At 40.4% G+C, this 22,799-nt stretch overlaps 1 pseudogene; it reads left to right on the top strand.

Annotated features, from left to right (window-relative positions):
• The window catches only part of LOC136788610 (ADAMTS-like protein 1), a 108,547-nt pseudogene that overhangs the window by 18,504 nt on the left and 67,244 nt on the right, over positions 1–22,799 (top strand).

The following is a 22,799-nucleotide window of genomic DNA, read 5'->3' as shown; positions in this document are numbered from 1 at the left end:
ATTTTGAAAAGATGATGCAATTGTGAGTTCAGCTAACCTTTTCCCAACTCAGGAGGTTGGGATGAATGTAAAGAGCATACTTCTATCTTGCTTGAACCACTGTGGATTAGATTTTTAGGGAATTTAGGCAAATAACTATCCACACAACCCCCGGGGAAGAAGTAGATCCAGCAGACTTCTTTCACTAAGTAGTCTTTCCTATAACATGTAGTGCTGCAATGCTTGATTTTCTATCTTTCTAACCATGTGATCCAAAAAATCTTGATATGCCTATTTTACAGGAAAACTGAGACAGAGTAACTGGCGTGCATAAGAGTACATGACAAATTTGGTATCAACAAGCATTTTCCAAGTTGTAGCCTAATCATCCAATCTTCCAACTTCTCTCTTAGTCCTCACAGCTACCCCTCTTCTGTACCAGTTCTCAGACACACCTGGCAGTTTTGCATCTCCAGTGCAGGTGTTAGTTTGGATATAGAAAAATAGCTGATACTTGACCTTGTTTTGCTTTACTTTTGTACTTAGAGTAATCTTAGTTTCTTAAAATATAGCGTGCCAACATCAAGGCTATCTTTACACCCTAACCTGCCTGGCTGACAAATAAACAGCATGACTGCACATACTATGAATGGAGGCATCACTGGAGAGCACTGTACATTTTTCTGCCCAGGCAAGGTAAGTAGTGAACGAACCTACAGACTTCTCAATGCTGTTGAGACACACAGTGAGAATGAGAGCAAGGACAAGCCCAGCATCCCATGCAGAGTTTTGATTAGACCATCTCCCTGTCAGCTGGGAAACCAGACATATAAGGTGCAGTAGGCAATGTGTGACTGTTACAGGAAAATTACAAGAGTTACAATTGAAGGCTTGTTCCCAACAGAGGAGAAAAAAGGAATTGCGGGGCTGTCTCTGCCCTTGGATGCCCCTCTGGGTACCGGGAGCTGGCAGTGACCATGCATTTTTGTGTGCAGGTGTCCAGGAGGCTGTGGTGACCTGCCTGAACAAGCAAACCAGGGAGACTGCAGATGAAACATTGTGCATAATGAGCCGCCGTCCTCCACAGCTGCTGAAAGCCTGTAGCCTGGATCCCTGCCCCCCAAGGTATGCATCTTGTATCTTATCACCAGGAGTATATGTTTTCAGGACGTAGGAGAGGTGTGATCATCAGTGAAGATGGCAAACTAATCAGAAAGCTCTTCATGAAGCTGGGGCAAGCAGGATCCATCTGGTTAGGATGCTTAGATGCTAGGTCTGGAAATGTGTGTATAAACTAAAACTTAATATTTGCTACCACTTGATTTTTTTTCAATATTTTGAACAAACATGCTCTTACTTCTGCATTTCAGATATTAATTTCTAATTCTTAGCTTGTTCTGTATATATTCTTAATTTTCTTGAGAGTATTAATTCACTGCCTCAATGGCAGGATTTCACTCTAGAGAGAAAGTTTTCCCAAGAATAATGATAAAGAGCATGCCTTTGTTCTTGAGCCAAATTCAGTGATAGGTCAAAAGTTTTGTGGCAGGATTAATTTCTTCTCAGTAGCATTATCCTGTGAGATTAGCTACAGGGGCTTATAAATGGATTGTTTTACTATGCATCATCGCTTTCTTTTAAAAAAGGAGGAAAAGAAAACAACCATTATATCTTCCATTTACAGTACTGTTGAAGTAACTTATTGTATCAGTTTAAAAGGAATGCCCAATACTTTTTAACTAATAAATATTGAATGATGAGAAGATGAGGTGTATAAAAGAAGCATAAAAATGTGGCCTTAACTGCTGAAAATGTACTGTACAATTCTGTACAATACTTACACATAAGTAAAGATTCATACTTGAAATAAATTGAGGAGGTGTTTTCATTTACAGTTTGATTTGGAGTGAATTAACTACCTATAGAAGGAGTGAGACTGATTAAACAAAGTGTGCTGAATCTGCCGAGTAGGTCTGTCATATCTGCAGTAGCAGAGTAAGCTGTTCTATTTCTGACCATTAAAATTTCCATCTTCAATTAAGTGATCCATTCCTGATAACTTCCTAGTCTCTCTGCTAACATTGTTAAGCATTCAAAATCTCACTGACAGAGGAGTTTGTGGTGTGCAATTACTCATTAGAAATGTAGCTAAGCTGACTTATTTCACAATGTCACCAACTGTTTGTAGAGCTTACTCATTCACAGCCCTGGGAACAATTTGAAGCACTTATAGAGAGGTGAATGACAATGTATTTAATTACTACCCAGCTTATCCACAGATTTGTATTGTTTTAACTATATTGGACAGAGGATTCGTTTTTGTTTTTAATTTAATGAGAATCATAGAATCATGGAATCATTTAGGTTGGAAAAGACATCTAAGATCATTAAGTCCAACCATTAACCTAGCACTGCCAAGTCTACCATGAGACCATGTCCTTAAGCTCTACATCTACAAATCTTCTGAAGACCTCCAGGGATGGTGAGTCAACTACTTCACTGGGCAGCCTGTTCCAACGCCGCACAACCCTTTCAGAGAAGAAATTTTTCCTAATACCCAACTTAAACCTCCCCTGGTGCAACTTGAGGCTATTTCCTCTTGTTCTATCACTTGTTGCATAAGAGAATGTACAGACCCCCACCCCACTACAACCTGCTACAACCATTTATAGTAGTCACACTGTCACAGCTCCTGATCTAAACAAAGTTGTTCTTATATGTCAGACAAGTTTATTCCTCTTCCCACAAGGAAGCGGACTGTACTGTCTAAAGCTAAGATTTTCTCCAAGATCTAAGAAACAGTTTCTCATTCAGAGAAAGTTAGGGGAGAAGTGTATTAAACTGCCATTCTATAGACCCTGCATTGTGCCCACAGATCAGTACTGTTACAGCTATTTGAGTCGAGATACAAAGTGTTTTATTAGAAATTTGATTTTATACGTAGTAACCTCTCTGACACCATCATTTTAAATATAACCATAACCTTTCCTTTCATGTATTTTTGGGTTAGACTCAAATCTTGGTAGATTCTCCCATGAATCTAAAAACTTAATTATGTCTGTTTCATTTCGTTGTCAAATGAGTTTAGAACATTCTCACTCTGCATGAGGAACTCCATTTTTTTATTGCAGAAAAATGAGTAAGTTACTAAATAGATTATCAGTACAAGCATCAGGGTCTCAAAGGGGAAGTTAAAGAAACAATATTGGGTCTGGATGTGCCCTTGGAACAAGATTCTTGCATTGCCTGACTGTTGCAAAAATTGGGTGTTGCAAAAAGAACTGCAAAGAAAAAACATTCAAACATAAGCAGGCATTGGGAATCTCTCAAGTTCAGCCTGTCCTGGTTCCAGTTAGGACAGAGTTAATTTTTCCTCCTAGTAGCTGGTAGGGTGCTATGTTTTGGATTAGGATGAGAAGAGCGCTGATAACATGCTGATGTTTTAATTGTTGCAGAGCAGTGTTTACACCAGGCCAAGGACTTTTCAGCTTCTCGCTCTGTCCTGCCAGCGGGCAGGCTAGGGGTGCAGCAGGAGCTGGGAGGGGACAGACCCAGGACAGCTGACCCAAACTGTCCAAAGGGGTATTCCATACCATCTGATGTCATGCTAAACAATATATAGGGGTGGCTGGCCGGGGTGGGGGCGCCGGCTGCTCGGGGATAGGCTGGGCATCGGTCAGCAGGTGGTGAGCAATTGCATTGTGTATCACTTGTTTCTTACACATTATTATTAGTAATACTATTATCATTATCACTATTATTATTATTGTTATTATTATATTCCTGTCTTAATAAACTGTCTTTATCTCAACTCACAGGCTTCACTTTCCCGTTTCTCTCCCCCATCCCAGAGAGGGAGGGGGGAGGGGGAGCGAACGGCTGTGTGGTGTTTAGCTGCCAGCCGGGTTAAACCACAACACAGCCACAGTACCATAAGTATATACATACATTCTCCTCTTCTCCTGCTGAGAGAGAGAGAGAGAGAGATGCATGCCTGATTTTGAAAGACAGCCTGTTTGTACCTTTTGCACTGCTAGAATAGTTCAAGAACAGTTCATCCTAACAAAAATATTATCCCTGTAATACTGCCAGCCAGGTCAGCAAGAAGCTCATGTTATCTGCTGTTTCTGTGGCAGTACTGCTCACAAAACTTGGACTTGTTAGAGAATTACTTAAGCCCACTCACTGTTGTCTGAACACTGCCTCATTCATGAATCTGCTTTCTTTGTCCATTCAGTCTAGTGATGACATCTCCTTCTCTTCTTTCCTGGACTGATCATTTCAGGAAAGGAATCTTTGGACTTGAGGAGAGTCCTATTGCTCAGTGGAACAAAACCACATGTTCATGAATGTTGATCTTACAGATAGGCAAGTCAGGTTTCTTGTATATTCTTTCCAAGCCATTTACATGTATTTCCAACAATCTCGTTTCTAAAATGCTTCATTTTAGATATTGTACAGATTACAAATGATCAGTTCATTGCCCATCCTTCTCACCTGCTGAGCTTTTTCTTTCTTTGTCTTCTGGTATCTGCAAGCTTGTTGATTTCTTCTTCAAGAACAGCTGTTTTTTAACATTTTCCATATGGCATAAACTTAGGCCTATGAAAAGGTGTTGGCTTACAAGACAGAGCCAAGCATGGAGTGCACCAGTGTGAACAGAGACAGGGAGCTTTGGACATAAAGCAGCTCTGGTCTGGGTAGCGGGGTTTGAACTTAAACTCTCCCTCTACTTCTTCAGAGAAGTGTGCGAGAGGACTTCATAAACTGGTAGGCACAATATATTTGACAAATTAGTGGTTCTTGTGTTTTTGCATTACTTTGGTGTAGGTTTAGGGCAAGGGATATTATCCTGCTCCACTGTAGTTTCCAAAATACGTGTTCCACCCTGCAGTCCTCATTCATGGCCTGCCATCTGCCATTACAAGTACAATTTGTGCACTTTCTGTCTTATTCCTCAAACCTTCCTGTATTACCTCTTAACTAGATTTCCACCTTTACACTACATACTCTGCTTCACAACTGTTTACTATATTCATCTTTGAAAGGGGTTACAGAAGACTTAGTTTCAGTGTATTACACATGAAGCACTGAACAACATCCTCGTAAGAAGTTGATGCTTTGAGCATTAGCCCAAGTCTAAACTTGAGCCAAAAAACAACTCATTTGTTTATCATGCCTAATCTGGTCTGTGCACCTATATCAAACACAGCCATTGCTACCATTTATCTCAGTGTCTCAATTATCACACAATGTAAAATTCTTCTGTGAGATACATTTCTGTATTCAGTATGCCTGCTAATCTCTCAAAACAGTTCTCTGCCAAACAGATTCACTTACCTGAAGTTGCCATTCATGTTGCCCCATATGCATTCTGCATCTGCTGTAGTCCCTTGAAAGACCCACTGGACAACCTCTGACTGTTCAAAATGTTGGCATAAAAACACAAACCCTCTTTTCTGACCTGATCTAATGGTTGATGAACTCTGCCTTCAGTTCAAGGAGCAGCAAGAGTTATTTGCTGTAAGGAACCATATATTGCTTGAAGTATGTCAGAAAGTTACTCCAGCAACCAAAATTGCCATTTGTAGAGTTGTTGCATATTCCATTTACCCTCTGTTCTTCTTTGACCTCTGAGTTCCTCCTGTATTTTCCTCCATTTGGCTCTGTTATATAAATATTGGCTCTCTGCCACTTTCAGCTATAATGAACTGCAATATTCACTGATACCAATAAGCCTAGAGAGTGAATGCAGGCCACTTCTGTCATCTCCCAGAACACTCTCACTGAGCCTTTGATCTGCATGCATGTGTTGGCTGCATAGGCTTCTCTTTTAATGGATTACCTTCACTTGCAAGGAAGATGTTTTTTGAAGAAAAGATCCTTACTCTTCCTTGTGCACAGCAGCCCCCTGAATCTTACCCTGCCTGTTGCACAGAGCAGTTCTGCTCCCTTGTCACATTAGAAATACTGAAAATTAGGCTGTAAAATTTTGTCGGACTAGCACTGGACAACAACTAAGTATGACTTATTTCTCTGTTGCTACTCTTAATTACAAATAACTTTACCTTTTAAGTTTTATTTCTTAATAAAGTATCAACTTTTTCAAATATTAGTTACATCTCACTTTTCCTCTGAGATATATGCATACTTTTCGTGTATTTCTAATGTTATCTCTAATCTCTAACACAGACTGAGTTATGGAAGTAGGGAGATTACTTCCTAGAGACACGACTCAATGTTTTACCATCCATTCTTAGCTCTCACACTTCACTTCAAAGGAGTCTGATTTTACAGTGAATAATTTAACAGCTGAATGGAAAATTAGTTGTATTTAAATCATTACTTTTTATGCCCCTTTCTTTGAAACTAGTTCGATTATAAAGCCAGGAACTCACCTTGGAGTCCTCATCTTAGTCCTGTAGCCTCACAGGAAACAATGCTTCCCATCCAGGATTAACACTAATTCTCTCTGCTGCCCAAAGTTGAAGATCACATTCTGAATGGTATTTAAGACCTGACACTGAAGATACTTACTCAACCCAAGAAAAATCTGCTAAAGAATTCTCATGAAAGCTTTTCTCACTAATAAAATAGGAAGATGTGCCACAAACACAGCTCCAGATCAATAACAGAAAAGAAAGGGAGAAGTATGTGCTCCCATTAGACTTCTTCTCACTATGCAGCATCCCATGCAGGATGCACAGGCTGAGGACAGGAGGCAGCCAATATTAATGTAGTATGTGATTTAGTCCATTGCATGTGCATATACACAGCTGCCACCACTCCCTTGTGCACTGAGTAATGTTTCTATGCAGGCAGGTGTCAGATGTTAAGTAAGATGCTTCCAGGCAAACTTCTCTCCACACTGATGAATGTTTATTTTAGAAAGAAAAAAAAAAAAAAAAGAAGAGTTCTTTTGTATCACTTTCATATGGTTTAACCGCATAAAAATGACAACAATTTCATTTTTTTAGAACTAGTTTGTGAGGTCTTTGTGTAGAAGGGTATTTACTTCTCCTGTGCAGTATTCAATTTTCTTGGCAGTGCTTAAAGGGATTCTGTCAGGACGAACATTGTGTATCTCTAGAAAATGTCCTTCACTTATAACACCTAACAGCTTAGTATGCTTTGTTTTTACCATATATACCATGCATACAGGGACTGATCCAAAGCCATTCTCTCCACAGGGATGCTTTGGTTCAAGCTTATATATTTTTTTTTTAAGTTCTGCCTACATCGTTTACTTTTTCCAGGCTGACTATGGGGGTGCAAGAGTGTTTTGTTCTGAAAGGTAATGGCTCCACAGGGGCAGCTGCTCTGATTCTAGCAGCCTCTCCTGCCATGAGTAGCTGGTTAATAACTGGTGTCATTTTCTGGTCTAGCTAGCTAGCAGAATTATTATGTGGGGTCCAGTTTCTGTAGAAAAGAGAAGGAAGTTTCAAAACTGAGGCAACAGTACATTATTGTCCCTGTTGTTATTTGCAACACACTAATGCCTAGAGGCTCCTGTCTAGCTGGGAGTCCCATTGTGCTAGGCAGTAGATAAAGACAGAGAAAGAGATCATCCCTGCTGCAAAACTACAGACTAAGCAGACAGCATGGATGAAACCCAAGAGAAAAGAAAGTATTGTTACGCCTTTGCAAATCTGAAGTTGGGAAATGTGGGAGAAGAGCATGAAGCCCAGCACTTGAGTGTTCTCATTGTACTCAAAGGGGCTATTCACAAACTCACAGGCTAGCCTGTGTCTCAGCAGTGCTGGTCTCAGTCACCTCTGGAGTCCGGTGAAGAGCCAGGAGAAGGGTTCTGTTCACGCAGTCCCTCGGTTCTTCACCCGAAATGCTTAGCCACGATATAGCATTGCTACTTTTTGTCTTGTCACAAGAAAGAGGGAAAGTTCATTTATAAATAAAATTAGTTGGATAGAACTATTTAGAAGCTCACGCTCATGTTAAGTGTTAGGGGCTTTTTTGTTTTCCCTTTAAACAGCTTGACATTGGGTTCAAGTGTCCAGGCTATGTTCTATTGAATATGTGAGCCCTCACAAAACTTGAAACTCCTTGAAGTATAGCGTGTTAAAGTTGAATTTATCATTTGCAGGCAAGATTTCTGTTAAGTATGTTGAAAGAATGTTCTTTATAAGAAAATGGCATTATTAGCTATTTTTTAAAAGCACCTCTAATATTTTTACAGTAATGGCAAAGAGTAATTGTGTTGTGATATAAATATAGATTTTCAGATCATTGGCCCCTTTTTTGGCAATTTGGAGCTTTGCAATTGTTCTCTTTCTTTAATTTAAAGGATCTGCAAATGCTCACGTTTTAAAAGATACTGAGCATGATGAATTGTGGAAAGTGCATGTTTACCTGAAATTAAGCACATGCATAAGCACTGCCCAGAGAAGCCTGACTCACTCAATAAGTATGTTCCAGAAAATTAGTTACTCCTTGACCTATAAAAATTACAATAGTTATTGATAAAATCACTATTTAATAACATATTACAGATTATAATTATAATTCATAATATGAACTGACTGATATTTCCTAGCTGGGTATTATCTTTTCCTAAAATATGACCATTATTAATTCACTTTTGTTATTTTATAGTTACTGGAGGTGCAAGAAATTTAGTGCTCAGGTTGGTCTGGCTTTTCACGGTCTTCTGTTGAGTTTTAGACCACACGCATAACATTGTGTATAAAAATTAATAAATAAAGGAAAACCACTGCTTTGAGCAATCAAATCAGGTTCACTAGTTCATTCAGACAAATGTATGTGTCCAAATCACCAATTCTAAAAAGTAAAAATAAAAAATAAAAATTAAAAAATACTGAGGCATCGCAACAGTCTGCAAGAAGCAGGAGATGGTTCATCTGGAAAGTGCCAAGTTTCTATGATCAGTTTAGTGTTTTGAATTTGTGATGATACCTGAAATAATCTGAGTTTTAAGACCATCCTCTGCTCACTACACTTTCCTTTTACCTTTTGAACGCCGTTGTTTGTTTTTTTAATGAAATACAACAATTGAAATATTTTAAAGACTAGGTTGTGCTTAAATACATAACTGCTATTTAGGCATTTAGGAGATGGAAACAGAAAAGTGATGAAATCATAGACCTAGAGCTAGGACAAGCCAGGGGCTTGGGGGAACAGATATGCCAAAGTTCTGCTGTGAAAAAGGCTAAAAAGCTACTGCTTCTCTGTTGCTACATATTCATATAGGTTTGGGCACTAGTGGTGGAGAAAGAAGGAGGGATCAAAAGAATATTCCAGAACAAACCCATGCAATCTCTTCAATGGGCTTTGGTAAGCACTACAGGAAGTACCAAACCAATGACTTCAGCTGGACTATAAACTAGCAAGAATGCAAATTTTTCCTAAAGTCTACCCCATAACAACAACCACAGTCAGCGTACAAAGATGCCAAACCCAATTGTGTGAGCTTTCCTTAGCTTGATCCTGTAACTACCTAATTTACCTTTTTAAGTGTAAGATTATCCTACTTGAATTTTAATTCTGGCATTATCAGTTGCATGCAGGATATCATGCCATTCTTCTCCTTTAAATTTATTTTTTTATTATTTTTTGCAAGTCATACTAATTGGAAAAGTCAGTTCGGTGTGGCCAAATCATCAAAAATATAAATAAATAAATAAAAAGACAGAGGAATGTGCAAATAAAGACCATATGAAATAAGAAACGGATTATTTGAGCTCACATTTCATAACACTCTACAGTAAGGATAAAACTGTATTACTGCAGCAAGACAATACTAAAAAAAATTAAAAATAAAAAGAATTACTATCTCCAACAGAAGAAAGATAGGTTATAAACTACTTGTAGTAGTACTCTCCTACCTATTTTACAAAGTGGTGCAATCACCTTTAGCTATTATAAAATAATCCTACAGTCCTGTGATTCTATTCAATAAGGTTATCACTGATCTCTCTCTATTTGTGTAGGACTGTGAAATTCTGCCAATCATCTATATCGTCTGTGATTTTGGTTACTTGCATATCCCTACTCTACTTTGCATATCCCTACTCTAATCTACAGTCTTTGCTTTGTATCTATGAAAGCCCAAAATGTCAATGAAAACACAAGGGTAAGAGAGAATTTGACCTCATATTTCCTGAGCACCTCTGAGAACTCTCCTATTTAGAGCAGCTGGAAGGAATTGTGAATAAAATTATATTATGGGTAGGGCAACAGATGCAACCTGCAACAGAAAATTCAAACATTAGGAAAAAAAATCCTTTCTCTTTATTGAAATGCAACATTTCTTTCTGGAAGAAGAAACAGTCACCCTCTTCTGCAGAAGCCAAGATCTCCAAAGAGTTTATGTGGCCTGCTGGCCACTGAGATGTGAACTGCCAACAGAAACATTGTGCTCTTATACCAATAACAAACAATGAGTTGCTGGAGGCAACAGCTATTACCATCACTTGAATAAAAGCAACTTTAGCAACTAACCATGTATGAAAATAGATTCTGAAATAAGAAAATGCCTTCTTTTCAGCACCTACTCAAACATCTCAGTTTAGATCGTGCCAAAAACTGAAAGGTAGCTGATATCCACATTAATTCTGACTGACAATTTTATGGGAAAATCTGGGAAGACCTATCCCCCAAGATCATTCATATGGAGAACATACTCCAGATTAGTTTAGCTGGCTGCCAGATGTCACTCCTATTCCACTGCTAAATAGCTCCCAGTATCAGACTTAAGTGGCCTTCAGTGTATTACAGACTGGAAAGTGGCCATAACAACTTCTTCCTCACTATGCAGGGTGTATTGATTTTTAGAAAGGGTTAAACACATTTTTCTGGTTGTTAATGGCAAAATGCAGAATAGAGCTGTGGCATTTAGGGAAGAGGAGGTAGATTTCACTACCAAGGCTGTTGTCTAAAAGCAAACTAGAGTGTCATTAATATTGCATACAGTGATGCTCAGGGCAAATCCTGTCCTACTATAAAATCAAAGTAATCAGCAGATGGGGCACAGAAGGGGAGCAGAGTGGCGTTTTTGGCCTTTGCATTATTATCTACTGAGGAAAATATATTTCTTACCTACAATCTTTTAAATTTGTTTATGGATATTATTGAGAGAGAGGGAACAAATACACAGCACAACTTTATAAAATAAAAAGAGAAGTTAGAATAGTTCTGTGAGAGTAGGATGATGGTTTTTTTTCCATAAAATGTTTACTAACATGGTGCATTTTAAACATGCTGAGCCGTTTCCATTGACTGCTAATCCTAAACTATCAGAGTTTTTCCCCATAGCTCCTTCATAAATTCTGCTTCTTGTTGCTGACATGTTTCATAACTTTCCTTCATTGTCTCCCTCGGTCCTGTTGGAGCCAGAGGGTGTCTTTCATCATCATCACTCCTTTTAGTTTCTGCCTGGCTTTGCTTTCTACAAGGGCAGGTTGTCTGAGCTTTCCTTGTCCTGAATGTTTAATTTACTCCCCTGACAATCAGTTTCAGTAACATCATGCAGGCAAGAAAGCTATTCTTCAGGATTAGAAAAAGTGTCAGTATCTGGCTTTTGTACTTTCGTTTTGGATGTAGGAGTATGCTCATGTCAGTCTAGTGTTTTGTCTGAAGTGGATGGGAAGACTATTCTCTTATATTCTCACTCTGAATACAAGACTTCTTTGTATATGTGTTTCTGTATATCTCTGAATTGCCTTCTAGTAGAGTACAAGAGTGAGACTTGACATTTTAAGCAATTTTCTGTGTATCGCTGACAGAATTAGAGGGTGTTTTCGGTACTGACAAACACCAGAAATCTGGTTTTCATGTGATAAACACTGAAAATGAGCCATGAAAAATCCTGTTGATTCAGAATTTACACAGCTAGCACAGAGAAAGGTTGGGTCAGTAGTAGTTGTTTACCCAGACAGTAAAGAGGGTCTTTCTGCTCTCCTGTTACATCTTTCAAGGCCATAGCACACCCTACTCAACAACAAGAAAAAGCCTGCCAGGAACCCCAGAAACTCCCCCGGATTTTCTGGAAGAAATTCCTACTCAGGAATTCATCGATGTATTCCTCTGATGAATATTGTTACTAGCTTTTTTTCTTTTGGTTAAAGACAGAAAAGAACCAGCTAATGAAGTCCATTCAGTCTTGAAATACATTATCTAGGCTCCTGCCCATCAAAAACTTTTAATGTAGAACACAAAACTTGTTCTTATGATATTGCAGGAGTCCAAGAGACCTGAAGCCCAAGAGCTTCTAACAAAAACCAAAAATGCAGACGAACAGTTAATACTCTTCTTAACCTCATCCTTCAGCTACAAGAAGGGTCACTTTGGTCAGAAAAGGAGAAATCCCTTTCATTTACTGCTTCTTCACTCCGTCATTTTGAAAAGAGAAGGATTAAGGCTACTTCATATTGTGCTTAAGGTTTTCTCTCCTGACCCCTTCACAGATGGGAGATTGGGAAATGGAGCACCTGCAGTCTTACCTGTGGGGTTGGATTGCAGACACGAGATGTCGTCTGTTCTCACCTATTATCAAGAGAAACTAACGAGACCGTGATCTTGGCAGATGAATTGTGCCATAAACCTAAGCCATCCCTCGTGCAAGCCTGTAATCGCTTTGACTGCCCACCCTCCTGGTATCCTACAGAATGGCAAGAGGTAAGAATGTGTGAGTTAATCTCATTTTATGATTATTAAAATAGTCATGCATGATCAGTAGATTGTTTTGAGTTAGCCTATTAAGAGGATTCATTAATCATTCTAATGAGCTATTAAAAAATGAAAAAGTGTGGCTTTTTGCTCCTTAATGAAAATGAATCAGGATTTTCAGAGGCAAATAATGGCCATTGCTATTTCTAATGCAAGATTACTGAAAACTTTTAATGGCTGACCATAGGTTCCAAACAAAAAGATCTGTAATGTGATCGTCAGCTGGAGTCAGTGGATTCCAGTTAGTAGTGAATTTCTAGGTTTCTAGGAACACAAAGCTACAACAATCAGGGAGGAGAGGATCTCTGGAGCATGATGGGTATTCCTTCCATTCTCAAATAAGAATTTAGTTTAGGGCAAGAAACACTCCTCATCCTTCAAAGTCACAAATAAGTGTGAGGTACTTCACGAAATGCATGCCTTTTTACACTAATATTGAAAATTTCAGTCTACTCAATGGATCTGTACAAGGCTTTCTGTCTTTGGTAGGCTACCTGAAATAAGTTTATTTGCTGCCATCTGGTTGCAAATGAAAATACACAATTCAAAAGACTTAAAGGTGTTTATGTTGGATATGATACTGCAGAAGGAAGAAATTATACTGTTGGGCTGTTGAGAGGAATGGGAAAATTCACTGTACAGTGGAGGTGCAAGCAAAATGTCTATTTAAACCTTCAGTTCTGCTGGGTGTAAGGATTCATTCCATGTTATCAAAAAGCCATGAGCAGTTGGCACTGTGCTTACATATTACTCCCAGTCTCCATCTATAAAATCTGCCTTTGACTTAACAGCCAAGGAGATGTTAATGTACTTACCTAATGAAGCTGTTAAATCTGTGAAGCCATACTTCATGGGAGACCTCTGGATTTGGGCAGCCTTCCCAGTAACCAAAATTTATGCCAGCCTGATGTTCTGTCAAAACTAGATAACTAGCCTATGGCATTAGTCCTTTGTTTAAAACAATTGAGTTATATTTCATGCTTTAACATTAATTTGTCTACTGATATTCACATACACATATTTGCTTAGTTGTACTTTTCAGTGTTGCTAGGCTGTATCCACACATGAATGCTATATTGGTAAATAGCTTTTTACTAACACGTAATATAATAAAGTTAGCATATGCTATAAGATGTGCCTGTGCTAGTTAAAAAGCCTATAATTGGCCATAGTCCTTACAGAAAGCAATTTTCTGCAACTTTATTTGAACAGCCAGAAGAGACATTCATTATATGATACTCAATGTCTTCCTCAATAGTGTAATCACACACATTTTTGCCTGTCTAAAGTAATGTTTTAGGCATTTTTTATATCTGCACAGAGGCTCTCAATCTTGTTGAAAGATGAAACAGATCTTAGGGAGGATGGCACTCAAGTGTAAAGGCTTTAACAGGAATCAGGAATTAAATAAGACTGTCCAGGTTGCACCTCTTGTGTTAACTGCTGTCTTCTCTGGACTAGGTGGAGACAGAGGATGTGTGCTGCATTTCACTGCTGTGGATTAACTAAGGTCCTCTACACTTTGCAGGAAGGACAGCTGCATATTCAGCTCCTCATTATGTGGCCACTGAATAGTTCTTGTGACTCCCTTTTACCAGGAGAAAATGACATAAACAATGCACTTCTCTACATGTAGTCATCTGCCTCTGTTGAGAACAGTATAGTGCAAGAAAAAATAAATTAATCCACTAAAATTAATTTCCATCCTCTCATTTTTTAAAGATGTCTGTCTTCCTTCTTTGCACCACCAACCTGTGTACATAAGAGGTCCACCCTGTAGCAAAGCCAGGCCTGGCAGTTCTGTCTCACACAGGTTTCCTGTGGATGGCCTCTATGTGAAAACCTGCATCAACAGGCCAGTGCATTGCACTTTGTCATTATTACCACTGGTTGACTCCTGGGATGTGCAAGGGAAGAGACCATCTGGATGGGATGTTGGTAGCTGAGACTTCATCTGGAGGCGAGCCCCAGCCACACAGCAGGGCTGCCAAGTCAGGGGGTAGCCAGCATGGCTGCACATTGTTTCAGGAGGGAGTACCCAGCAGCCCAAATCCTGCAGGAGGCTTCTTGGAAGACAAACCTACAGACCTTACAGAGGTCTCCACATCACCCTGAGACCCTGAGAGGTGTTCCCACCTGTGGAGAGACAGAGGGCCATGCAGGAAGGTGCCTGTAAAGCTTCGCAGGCAGTGGAGGGAAACATCTGCACCCCACGTGGCACCATTTGAAGCCATTTCTTTGATTTAATCTATGAAGTTCATCATGCTTTTCCAAGCACTCTCTCAAAATAATTTTAAGCAAAGAAACAAACAAACAAAATTGCAATGCACAGCATTTTCTTTTCTAAGGCTCTTTATGCTTGTTAAGGGAGGATTCTCTGAATTAAATGCCTTTAAAAGACCCAGTGTTCCTGGCAGATAAACACAGGATAATTATCAGTGTTGTAACACTCCAAGCAATTTTTTTAAATAACTCTTTGCAGATTCAAGGCTATTTATTTTTAAACAGTTCTATTCCTTAGCTAAATCCATTAGGATGTTCATCGTGTTTTCAATAGTGTTTCTGGAGGAATATGGATATAAGCTTTCATTTTTACAAGCCACTATAAATATCGACTCTGCAGACCTCAAATAGGAGACATCCATTAATAAATCTTTGTCCTTCTTTGTTTTATTACTGAGTAAGTGATACTTACTTCTTTCCACAAGTGGAAACTTCTTTCCACAAGTTTGAGAAAGGACCAGCCTCACTGACTCCCAAACAATGAAATTGGTGTTTTTGCCTGAATCCTGTGCAGTATATGCATGTGCGTGGATGCTCATAAGCATGTGCTGAGGCAGAGAGATGGTTGGCTTTCCCTCTCTGCTTTCAGTGGGGACCATCAATCCTTTCTGTTAATTATTGTTTGCAGATTTTTGTATGAGCAGAAGAGATCAAAATGATGACTGCAGTAGAAGAAGCCAAGGCCACAGTACCACCAGCAGTTTAGGACGGCATTTGCCAGCACTTCTACCAGAGGAGTCAATAGCTGCTGTGGGGAGCTCTTTCTTGCCCTTATTTGTAGCACCCATTCCCTTGAATCTCCAGAGGTGCTGTGCAGTCACACAATCATCCTGGTTAAAGCCAGCCTGAAGTGTAATTAGGTTTAGCCTAGATTAATTTTGCACTCTGGCTCACTGTGCAAGTGCTCAAATACTTATGCCAGTATATGTGAAAAGCAGAAAAAAAAAAAAAAAAAGAAAAAAAAGGGAAAAAAAAAGACAATAACAACAACAAAACAAAACAAAACAAAAAAACAGGAATGAGTAAATGGCAGAATTAGGTGTATGGATTGTCTTCTTTAGTATCAGTCTTGCCCTATGTTTCCTTAAGCTAATTTTTGAGCCAGGCATAATTAGGTAGCAATGTGGGGAGATGCATCTCTTTAAGTCAGTACTCTCACAAAGCCCTAGATCCCCTCTAAAGGGGTGCTGGGGGATATAGGAACTGGCTCTGCTCAGGAGCTGTGGGAGGCAGGAATGTCAGGAGACACAGTGCAAACACTTTGCATGCATGGGTGGGTGAGGTGAAACTATGGCACATCTCTCCTGCCTGTGACACAAGCACAGTTCTGTGTTGTAACAGAGTTGTGAGACCTTTCTGAACACAGAGACAGCAAGCACATTATTCAGATGGGATGTGTCTAAATAAGATGTGTCTAAATGTGTGTAAAAATAATTCCTCTCAGAATTATTGCTTCATATTGTCTGTAAATCCAAGTGAACTTTGCTGCCATTGGTCTACCCCCTTTCTTTGAATAATGTGGGAGCTGGAAGGTTCCACTGGAGAAAAGTCAGCAGAGATCCCAGACCAGTGAAATGGTTCCAGGGGTGAAGGACAGGTGCAGGCACAGCTCTGGTGCAGTAATACAGTATACTAGAAAAGTGTTCCTGCGGACAAGGAGGAATCTTGTTACTGTGTTTGGCTTTCTCTGGCATTTGTCGATAGCATTTGACACTGAGTAGCGAGTTATTTTTCATAAAACAAATCTGTGTGAGTGACTGAAGGGCAAGAAGCAAGAAAAGATCTGTTTTGTCTTACTCTTTTATCTGGTCATGATGAGAGACTTCCTGGGATTTGTTTGACTGACAGCGGGAACATGCTTTTGTTGTGTTTATACAGTGCCTAACTCATTTTGGCTCTGGTATATGACTGCAGTCCTTAGGCAATCTTGAAATAATACTTTTAATCATATTTTTCTTGATTTACTCTCTCCTCAGGAATGAATTGTTCTCAAATGAAAGGCTGATAAATGTTTTCTTTTGCTGAAAACTAAAGTATTGTTTTACTTGCTTAATTTTTTGGAAGCTTTTGAGCTTCATAACATTCTAATTGGGACAAAAACTATTTTTACTCATTAGAGAGCAAACCAAACAGAACATAAATACATCTTTCTTTACAGTGTTCAAGTCTGCACTTCCATTCTATCTTTCAAGAAAAATGTATATCCTAAAAAATGAGGCTCACATTAAAATTTATGCATATCTCTCTCTAAGAGAGAAGGGCCTTTCATGTCTCCAAGATTTTATAAATAATTTTCTTTTTAACTGCCTTAGTATATATTTTAATATTTCGTCATGTGGTTTACTACTTCTCAGACATAATTCCTTGTTGCAAACTATAAGCAATTCCTGGTAATTTCAGCATAACACAACATCACCCTTCTCCTTTACTAGGTGAAGAGAGAAATGGAATTGAACTGTCTGGACTACGCAGAAGAATTGGGAGCCACCTATCAGCCACCACAAAAAGATCTCAGAAACAGGGCAGAGACACCAAGCTTCCCAAAAAAAAAAAAAAAATTTAAAAATAATTCAGGAGACTGCATCTGTTTGTTCAAAATTTCCTGCCCTGCATGGGTAGAAAATAGATACAGAGAGGAATATTTACATTAAAGAGAGAGGGGAGGTGGGCTGTCTGGATATTAATCAGCCAGTTTGTTGTGGTTTAACCCGGCTGGCAGCTAAACACCACACAGCCGTTCGCTCACCCTCCCCCCTCCCTCTCTGGGATGGGGGAGAGAATTCCCTAATTCCACACAATTGGCTCCGGTGTCCCAGCACCGGAGCAGCCAGGTGACAAGCTGCTCACCTATACAGCGACCAAAATCTTTTCGCATATCTCGTAGCTCACGCTGGTATAGGGTTCGGGTAGTTACTGTTGATTTTTCGACATCCTCATCTTCATCCTCCTGCACCTTTGATGGCCCAGCCTCGTCTTCACTATGCCCAGACCTAGCAGAAGACTGTCTGCGTTCTAAACGACCTGAGTCTCTATACCATTTTTTCACCTTGTCTACAGGGGCAACTTGCACTGCTACAGCTCGTTTCTCTGACCCAGCCACAGGGTCTGCCACAGCGGTTGGAATACCCTCTGCGGGGTCAACTTGTACTGCTACAGCTCGTTTCTCTGACCCAGCCACAGGGTCTGCCACAGGGGTTGGAATACCCTCTGCGGGGTCAACTTGCACTGCTACAGCTCATTTCTCTGACCCAGCCACAGGTGTGGGAGCAGCTGCAGGAGCTGGAGCTGCTGCAGGGGCTGGAGCGGCTGTGGGAGCTGGAGCTGGAGCGGCTGCAGGAGCTGGAGCGGCTGCAGGAGCTGGAGCTGGAGCGGCTGCAGGAGCTGGAGCCGGAGCGGCTGTAGGAGCTGGAGCCGGAGCGGCTGCAGGAGCTGGAGCCGGAGCTGCTGCAGGAGCTGGAGCTGGAGCGGCTGCAGGAGCTGTCGCTAGGTTGATAGTAGCATCAATTGCAGCTCGATAGGCACAAGCCAGACCCGAGCACGCTACAGTGATTTGTGTCACTTTGGAACTGCCAGAGTCATGACACCTTTTTTTCAAGCATTCTGCCAGCTTTTTAGGATTTTGCAGTTGTTCAGGGGTGAATGTCCAAAACACTGGAGGTGACCACTGCTCTAGAAACCTGCCCATATCCTCCCACACTCCCTGCCACTCGCAACTATCCCGCCTCAAGACAGATCTCCGGATGAGATTCCTAAGTAGTTGTTTAACCTTAAACAAAACCTGAAGCGCATTCAGGAGACATAACAACAAGAGCAGGCTGGTCTGAGTATCCCAAGGATATTCAACATCTCGGAGAACCACCGTAACTAGCTCGGAGGATAAGAGGGTGGTGAAGGAGAAAGGGAGAGTGAACAGGTAGGGAAACATGTCTTCCCCTGTCCCCTTCACAGATTGGCTCCCTAACGAAAACAGGCAATAGGTGTAATTGCTAATAGTTTCCGAGATATGGTTTCCAAAGTATAGAGTCGACGACAGTGCTGAGTACAAATACCAGGTTAGAGTCGTGACCAGAAATCTCATCATTTCATAAGCCATTGTTACACCGCACAGTACCATAACAATCTTAAACCAGGGCCCGGAAAGGATAAACAGTGCAACAGGGAGCACATACAGAAAGCAACGCGCTATAAAACTCAATTTGGAAAACAGGCACAGCAGACTGGAGATTAAGGCAATCAACATCGTGACTAGCAACTATTAAGCAGGTCCAATACTTATACCAATTTTAGTTTAACACACTCTGGTCAAATCTGTCGATATCTCAACCCTTCGTGCCCCACGTTGGGCGCCAAAAGGACTGTTGTGGTTTAACCCGGCTGACAGCTAAGCACCACACAGCCATTCGCTCACCCTCCCCCCTCCCTCTCTGGGATGGGGGAGAGAAACGGGAAAGTGAAGCCGGTGAGTTGAGATAAAGACAGTTTATTAGGACAGTAAAATAATAATAACAATAATAATAATGGTAATAATGATAATAGTATTAATAATAATAATGTGTATGAAACAAGTGATGCACAATGCAATTGCTCACCACCCACTGACCGATGCCCAGCCTATTCCCGAGCAGCCGGCCCCCCCACCCCGGCCAGCCACCCCTATATATTGTTTAGCATGACGTCAGATGGTATGGAATACCCCTTTGGACAGTTTGGGTCAGCTGTCCTGGGTCTGTCCCCTCCCAGCTCCTGCTGCACCCCTAGCCTGCTCGCTGGCAGGACAGAGCAAGAAGCTGAAAAGTCCTTGGCTTGGTGTAAGCACTGCTCTGCGACAATTAAAACATCAGCATGTTATCAGCGCTCTTCTCATCCTAATCCAAAACATAGCACCCTACCAGCTACTAGGAGGAAAATTAACTGTCCTAACTGGAACCAGGACACTCAAATAAACCTTCCTCCTTACCTTTTGGAAAGAGCACACACTGCTGTCATGACAGCCATAAATACTGAAGGTTATTTAATGGGTTATTATACTAACCTTATAAACCAATTGTTGAGGCCAACAGCAGGTTGCAGCTGTTATACAGCTTTCACATGAGTTAAAAATCAGTGGAATGCCATACTGCAAGAAGTCTTGAAGGACAGGAATTCAAGACTGAACAGTTAAGTTTTGAAATGCAGTAGGAGTAGACCTCATGCATCTCAGAAAAGAGAAATATGAAAATTACAAAAGGAAGAAAAGGCAAAGCAATCAACTGGAGAAATTCTTATTTACCACACTCAAATTTCCACCATTTTTCTCACTAATACAAACTCTTTTTTAATAAGCTGAATTTGGATAAATATTTACATCATAGCTACTGTTATCTAATATGCATAATACTATCCTGTAAATGAAGATCTTGAATTAGTTTCTGCTGGTGAAGACTTTTCCATACTGTCTGACACTGCCAGTAGCACAAAGCTCAGGCAGACACTTAAACCTAAATCATCCAAATCATGTGCAAGTGCCTCATTTTCCAGTTGTGGGGTATAGGAAAGGACAGCTTTTCAACCTCCGTACTGTAATTTTAAGTTGTTGCTTCCATGTCTTTTGTATAAATTTCTGAAAACAAACAAAATATGTTGCTTCTACTTCCCAAAATATTTTCATTTTTTAAAGTCTGCTGTGACATCTCTGTTTTTTGTTGTTGTTTTTGTTGTTGTTATATTTTCTTCTTGGCTGAAACTAGACATTGATTTCTACCCAAATTCACAAGTAATTTTTGCCCTCATTTGCCATGGTGCAAGTGTGATGCAAGCTGACTGACTCTCATCTCCCACAGTGTTCACAGACATGTGGAGGTGGTGTCCAGAAGCAAGATATGCTTTGCAAGCAGCGCCTGGCAGATGGAAGCTTGTTAGAGCTGCCAGAAACTTTCTGCTCCATGCCAAAGCCAGTTACCCAACAAGCCTGCAAAAATGAGGACCGTCCCAATGAATGGCTTCTCTCTGACTGGTCACAGGTATGCTCTTTGTATGCATAAGTATTGATTGTGCTGTTCTGGGTGACAAAGTTTCTCAGTCACTTGAGATGAAGGAGCCAAATGTGCTCAGACTGCACAAAGCCTACTATGCTCAGTTTTATCCTATTATCTGTCCTTATCATCCTGGTAGGGGATGTGACCACTAGCTCAATGTGCGTCTCTGGAGATTGCCTCTATAAATGTGGTTTGCCATCCAGCCAAAGCATTAAGACCTTCCTTCTGGCATAAACACAACCCATGCTCAAAACAATAAATTCCTGCCTCTGTCCATGCACAGCGTTTGCTTCTGTTCATGCAAGGCATCCACGAGGAGTAATATTCGCTCCCTCAGGCTCAATGCTTTTTCTTCCCAAAGACTCGCATTTTGAAGGCAGTTCAGTTGTCAAGAGTCTTTTCCTGCTGGGGGCCACTCCAGCCTTTCCCTATGATGCAGAGGAGAAGGGAGGAATTACTCCAGTCTGCTGTAGGCATATCGTTACAGATGCCAGGCCTCTCTCACTCTAGGACACTGCTTTTGCAATGTTAGCTAGTTACTTCCTTCCTTCAATTTAAGAATGGCAAAACAAACTCATTCTGCTGAAGTCTCTAGCATTCCCCAGGCTCCCTTTCCAGTCCCACACGGCTTAAGAAAAAATTTCTTTACGTTTACAACAGCACTAATGAAAATACAATTTAATCTTTTAATGCCAGTAAAAAGAAAACCATTCTCCCTCTTGCAATCTCTACCTCTGCTCTCCTGGTTCTCCTTCATGAAAGCAGGTAGAAAGTACCTTAATTGTAAACGAAACAGTGGTCACCTCATAGAGCTGTCTTACCTGCAGCCTTCTTGTGGTGATCTGTCCACATTTCACTCAAATAAATGGTTGTTCTCATTAAGACATGTCCATTCTGGCAGTGAAGGCGGCAATTCTATTCCTAATCTCTCTTCCTTAACAAGAAGTTGCTACATGGTTTATATTGACATACATACTACTCATATTTCTGCATTTTGGCACTTTTTAAAATCAAATCTGACTTCACTCTTCCCTCTCCATCTCACTTGAAGGCTGCCTTTTTGCCCTTTTCACCCTCAGTTTGTTTTCTCCCCCTCACTCCACCTCCAACCAACATGTGTATTGCACTGTAGACATGGGATGTAGTGCAATGTGTGCATCTCTGTGCTGGTAAGCCTTACAATGATCAGCCTGCTTTCCAGCTCTTTTGCAGGCCACCACTGGTGTCCCAGTGCAATGGACCACATTCTCAATTACTGTGATTCTGTTTACATAAGTATGAAATAAAATATGCCTGCTTACTTCCCCCGAACAATATACACCTGTGCATTGAGCACTGCAGTTTGGTATTAACGGGTTTGTACTCTTTTGCATAGCCCATATCTGTTAACTACCAGAATTAAATAACAGTATCTGAAACATCCGTTTATAATTTCTGCTAGAACTGCAAGAGTGGCGCTCAGAGATTAAGCATAGGTCAAAGTGATTTTAGCAGAACGGAATTTCATCTGCGAGGTGCAACTCAACGTGGTCTGCTCTTGGCTATGACCAGGAATTTTTCAACCCAACAGACACAAATAAATAGAAACAACATGCAAAGACAAGCTATGCAGTATAGCAGAGTACTGTTAAAAGAAGGGATATCACTGGATAGAAAAAAGGGGGGACAGTAAGATTCAAAACCGCAAAGGATAGAAATACTTGTTATTTCATCTCCCTACTGTGCCTGCATCATCTGTAGCTGAATGGCCAAGTGCTGTTCTGATTTCTTCCCCTGTAATACATTGAAAGCTGTAACTGACCCATATGGTGGTATGAGTAT

The sequence above is a fragment of the Anser cygnoides genome, chromosome W, assembly GCF_040182565.1.
Source record: "Anser cygnoides isolate HZ-2024a breed goose chromosome W, Taihu_goose_T2T_genome, whole genome shotgun sequence".
In the NCBI taxonomy this organism is placed as follows: domain Eukaryota; kingdom Metazoa; phylum Chordata; class Aves; order Anseriformes; family Anatidae; genus Anser; species Anser cygnoides.
The sequence above is the reverse complement of the archived record's forward strand: the minus strand, read 5'-3'. Positions and strand labels throughout refer to the sequence as shown.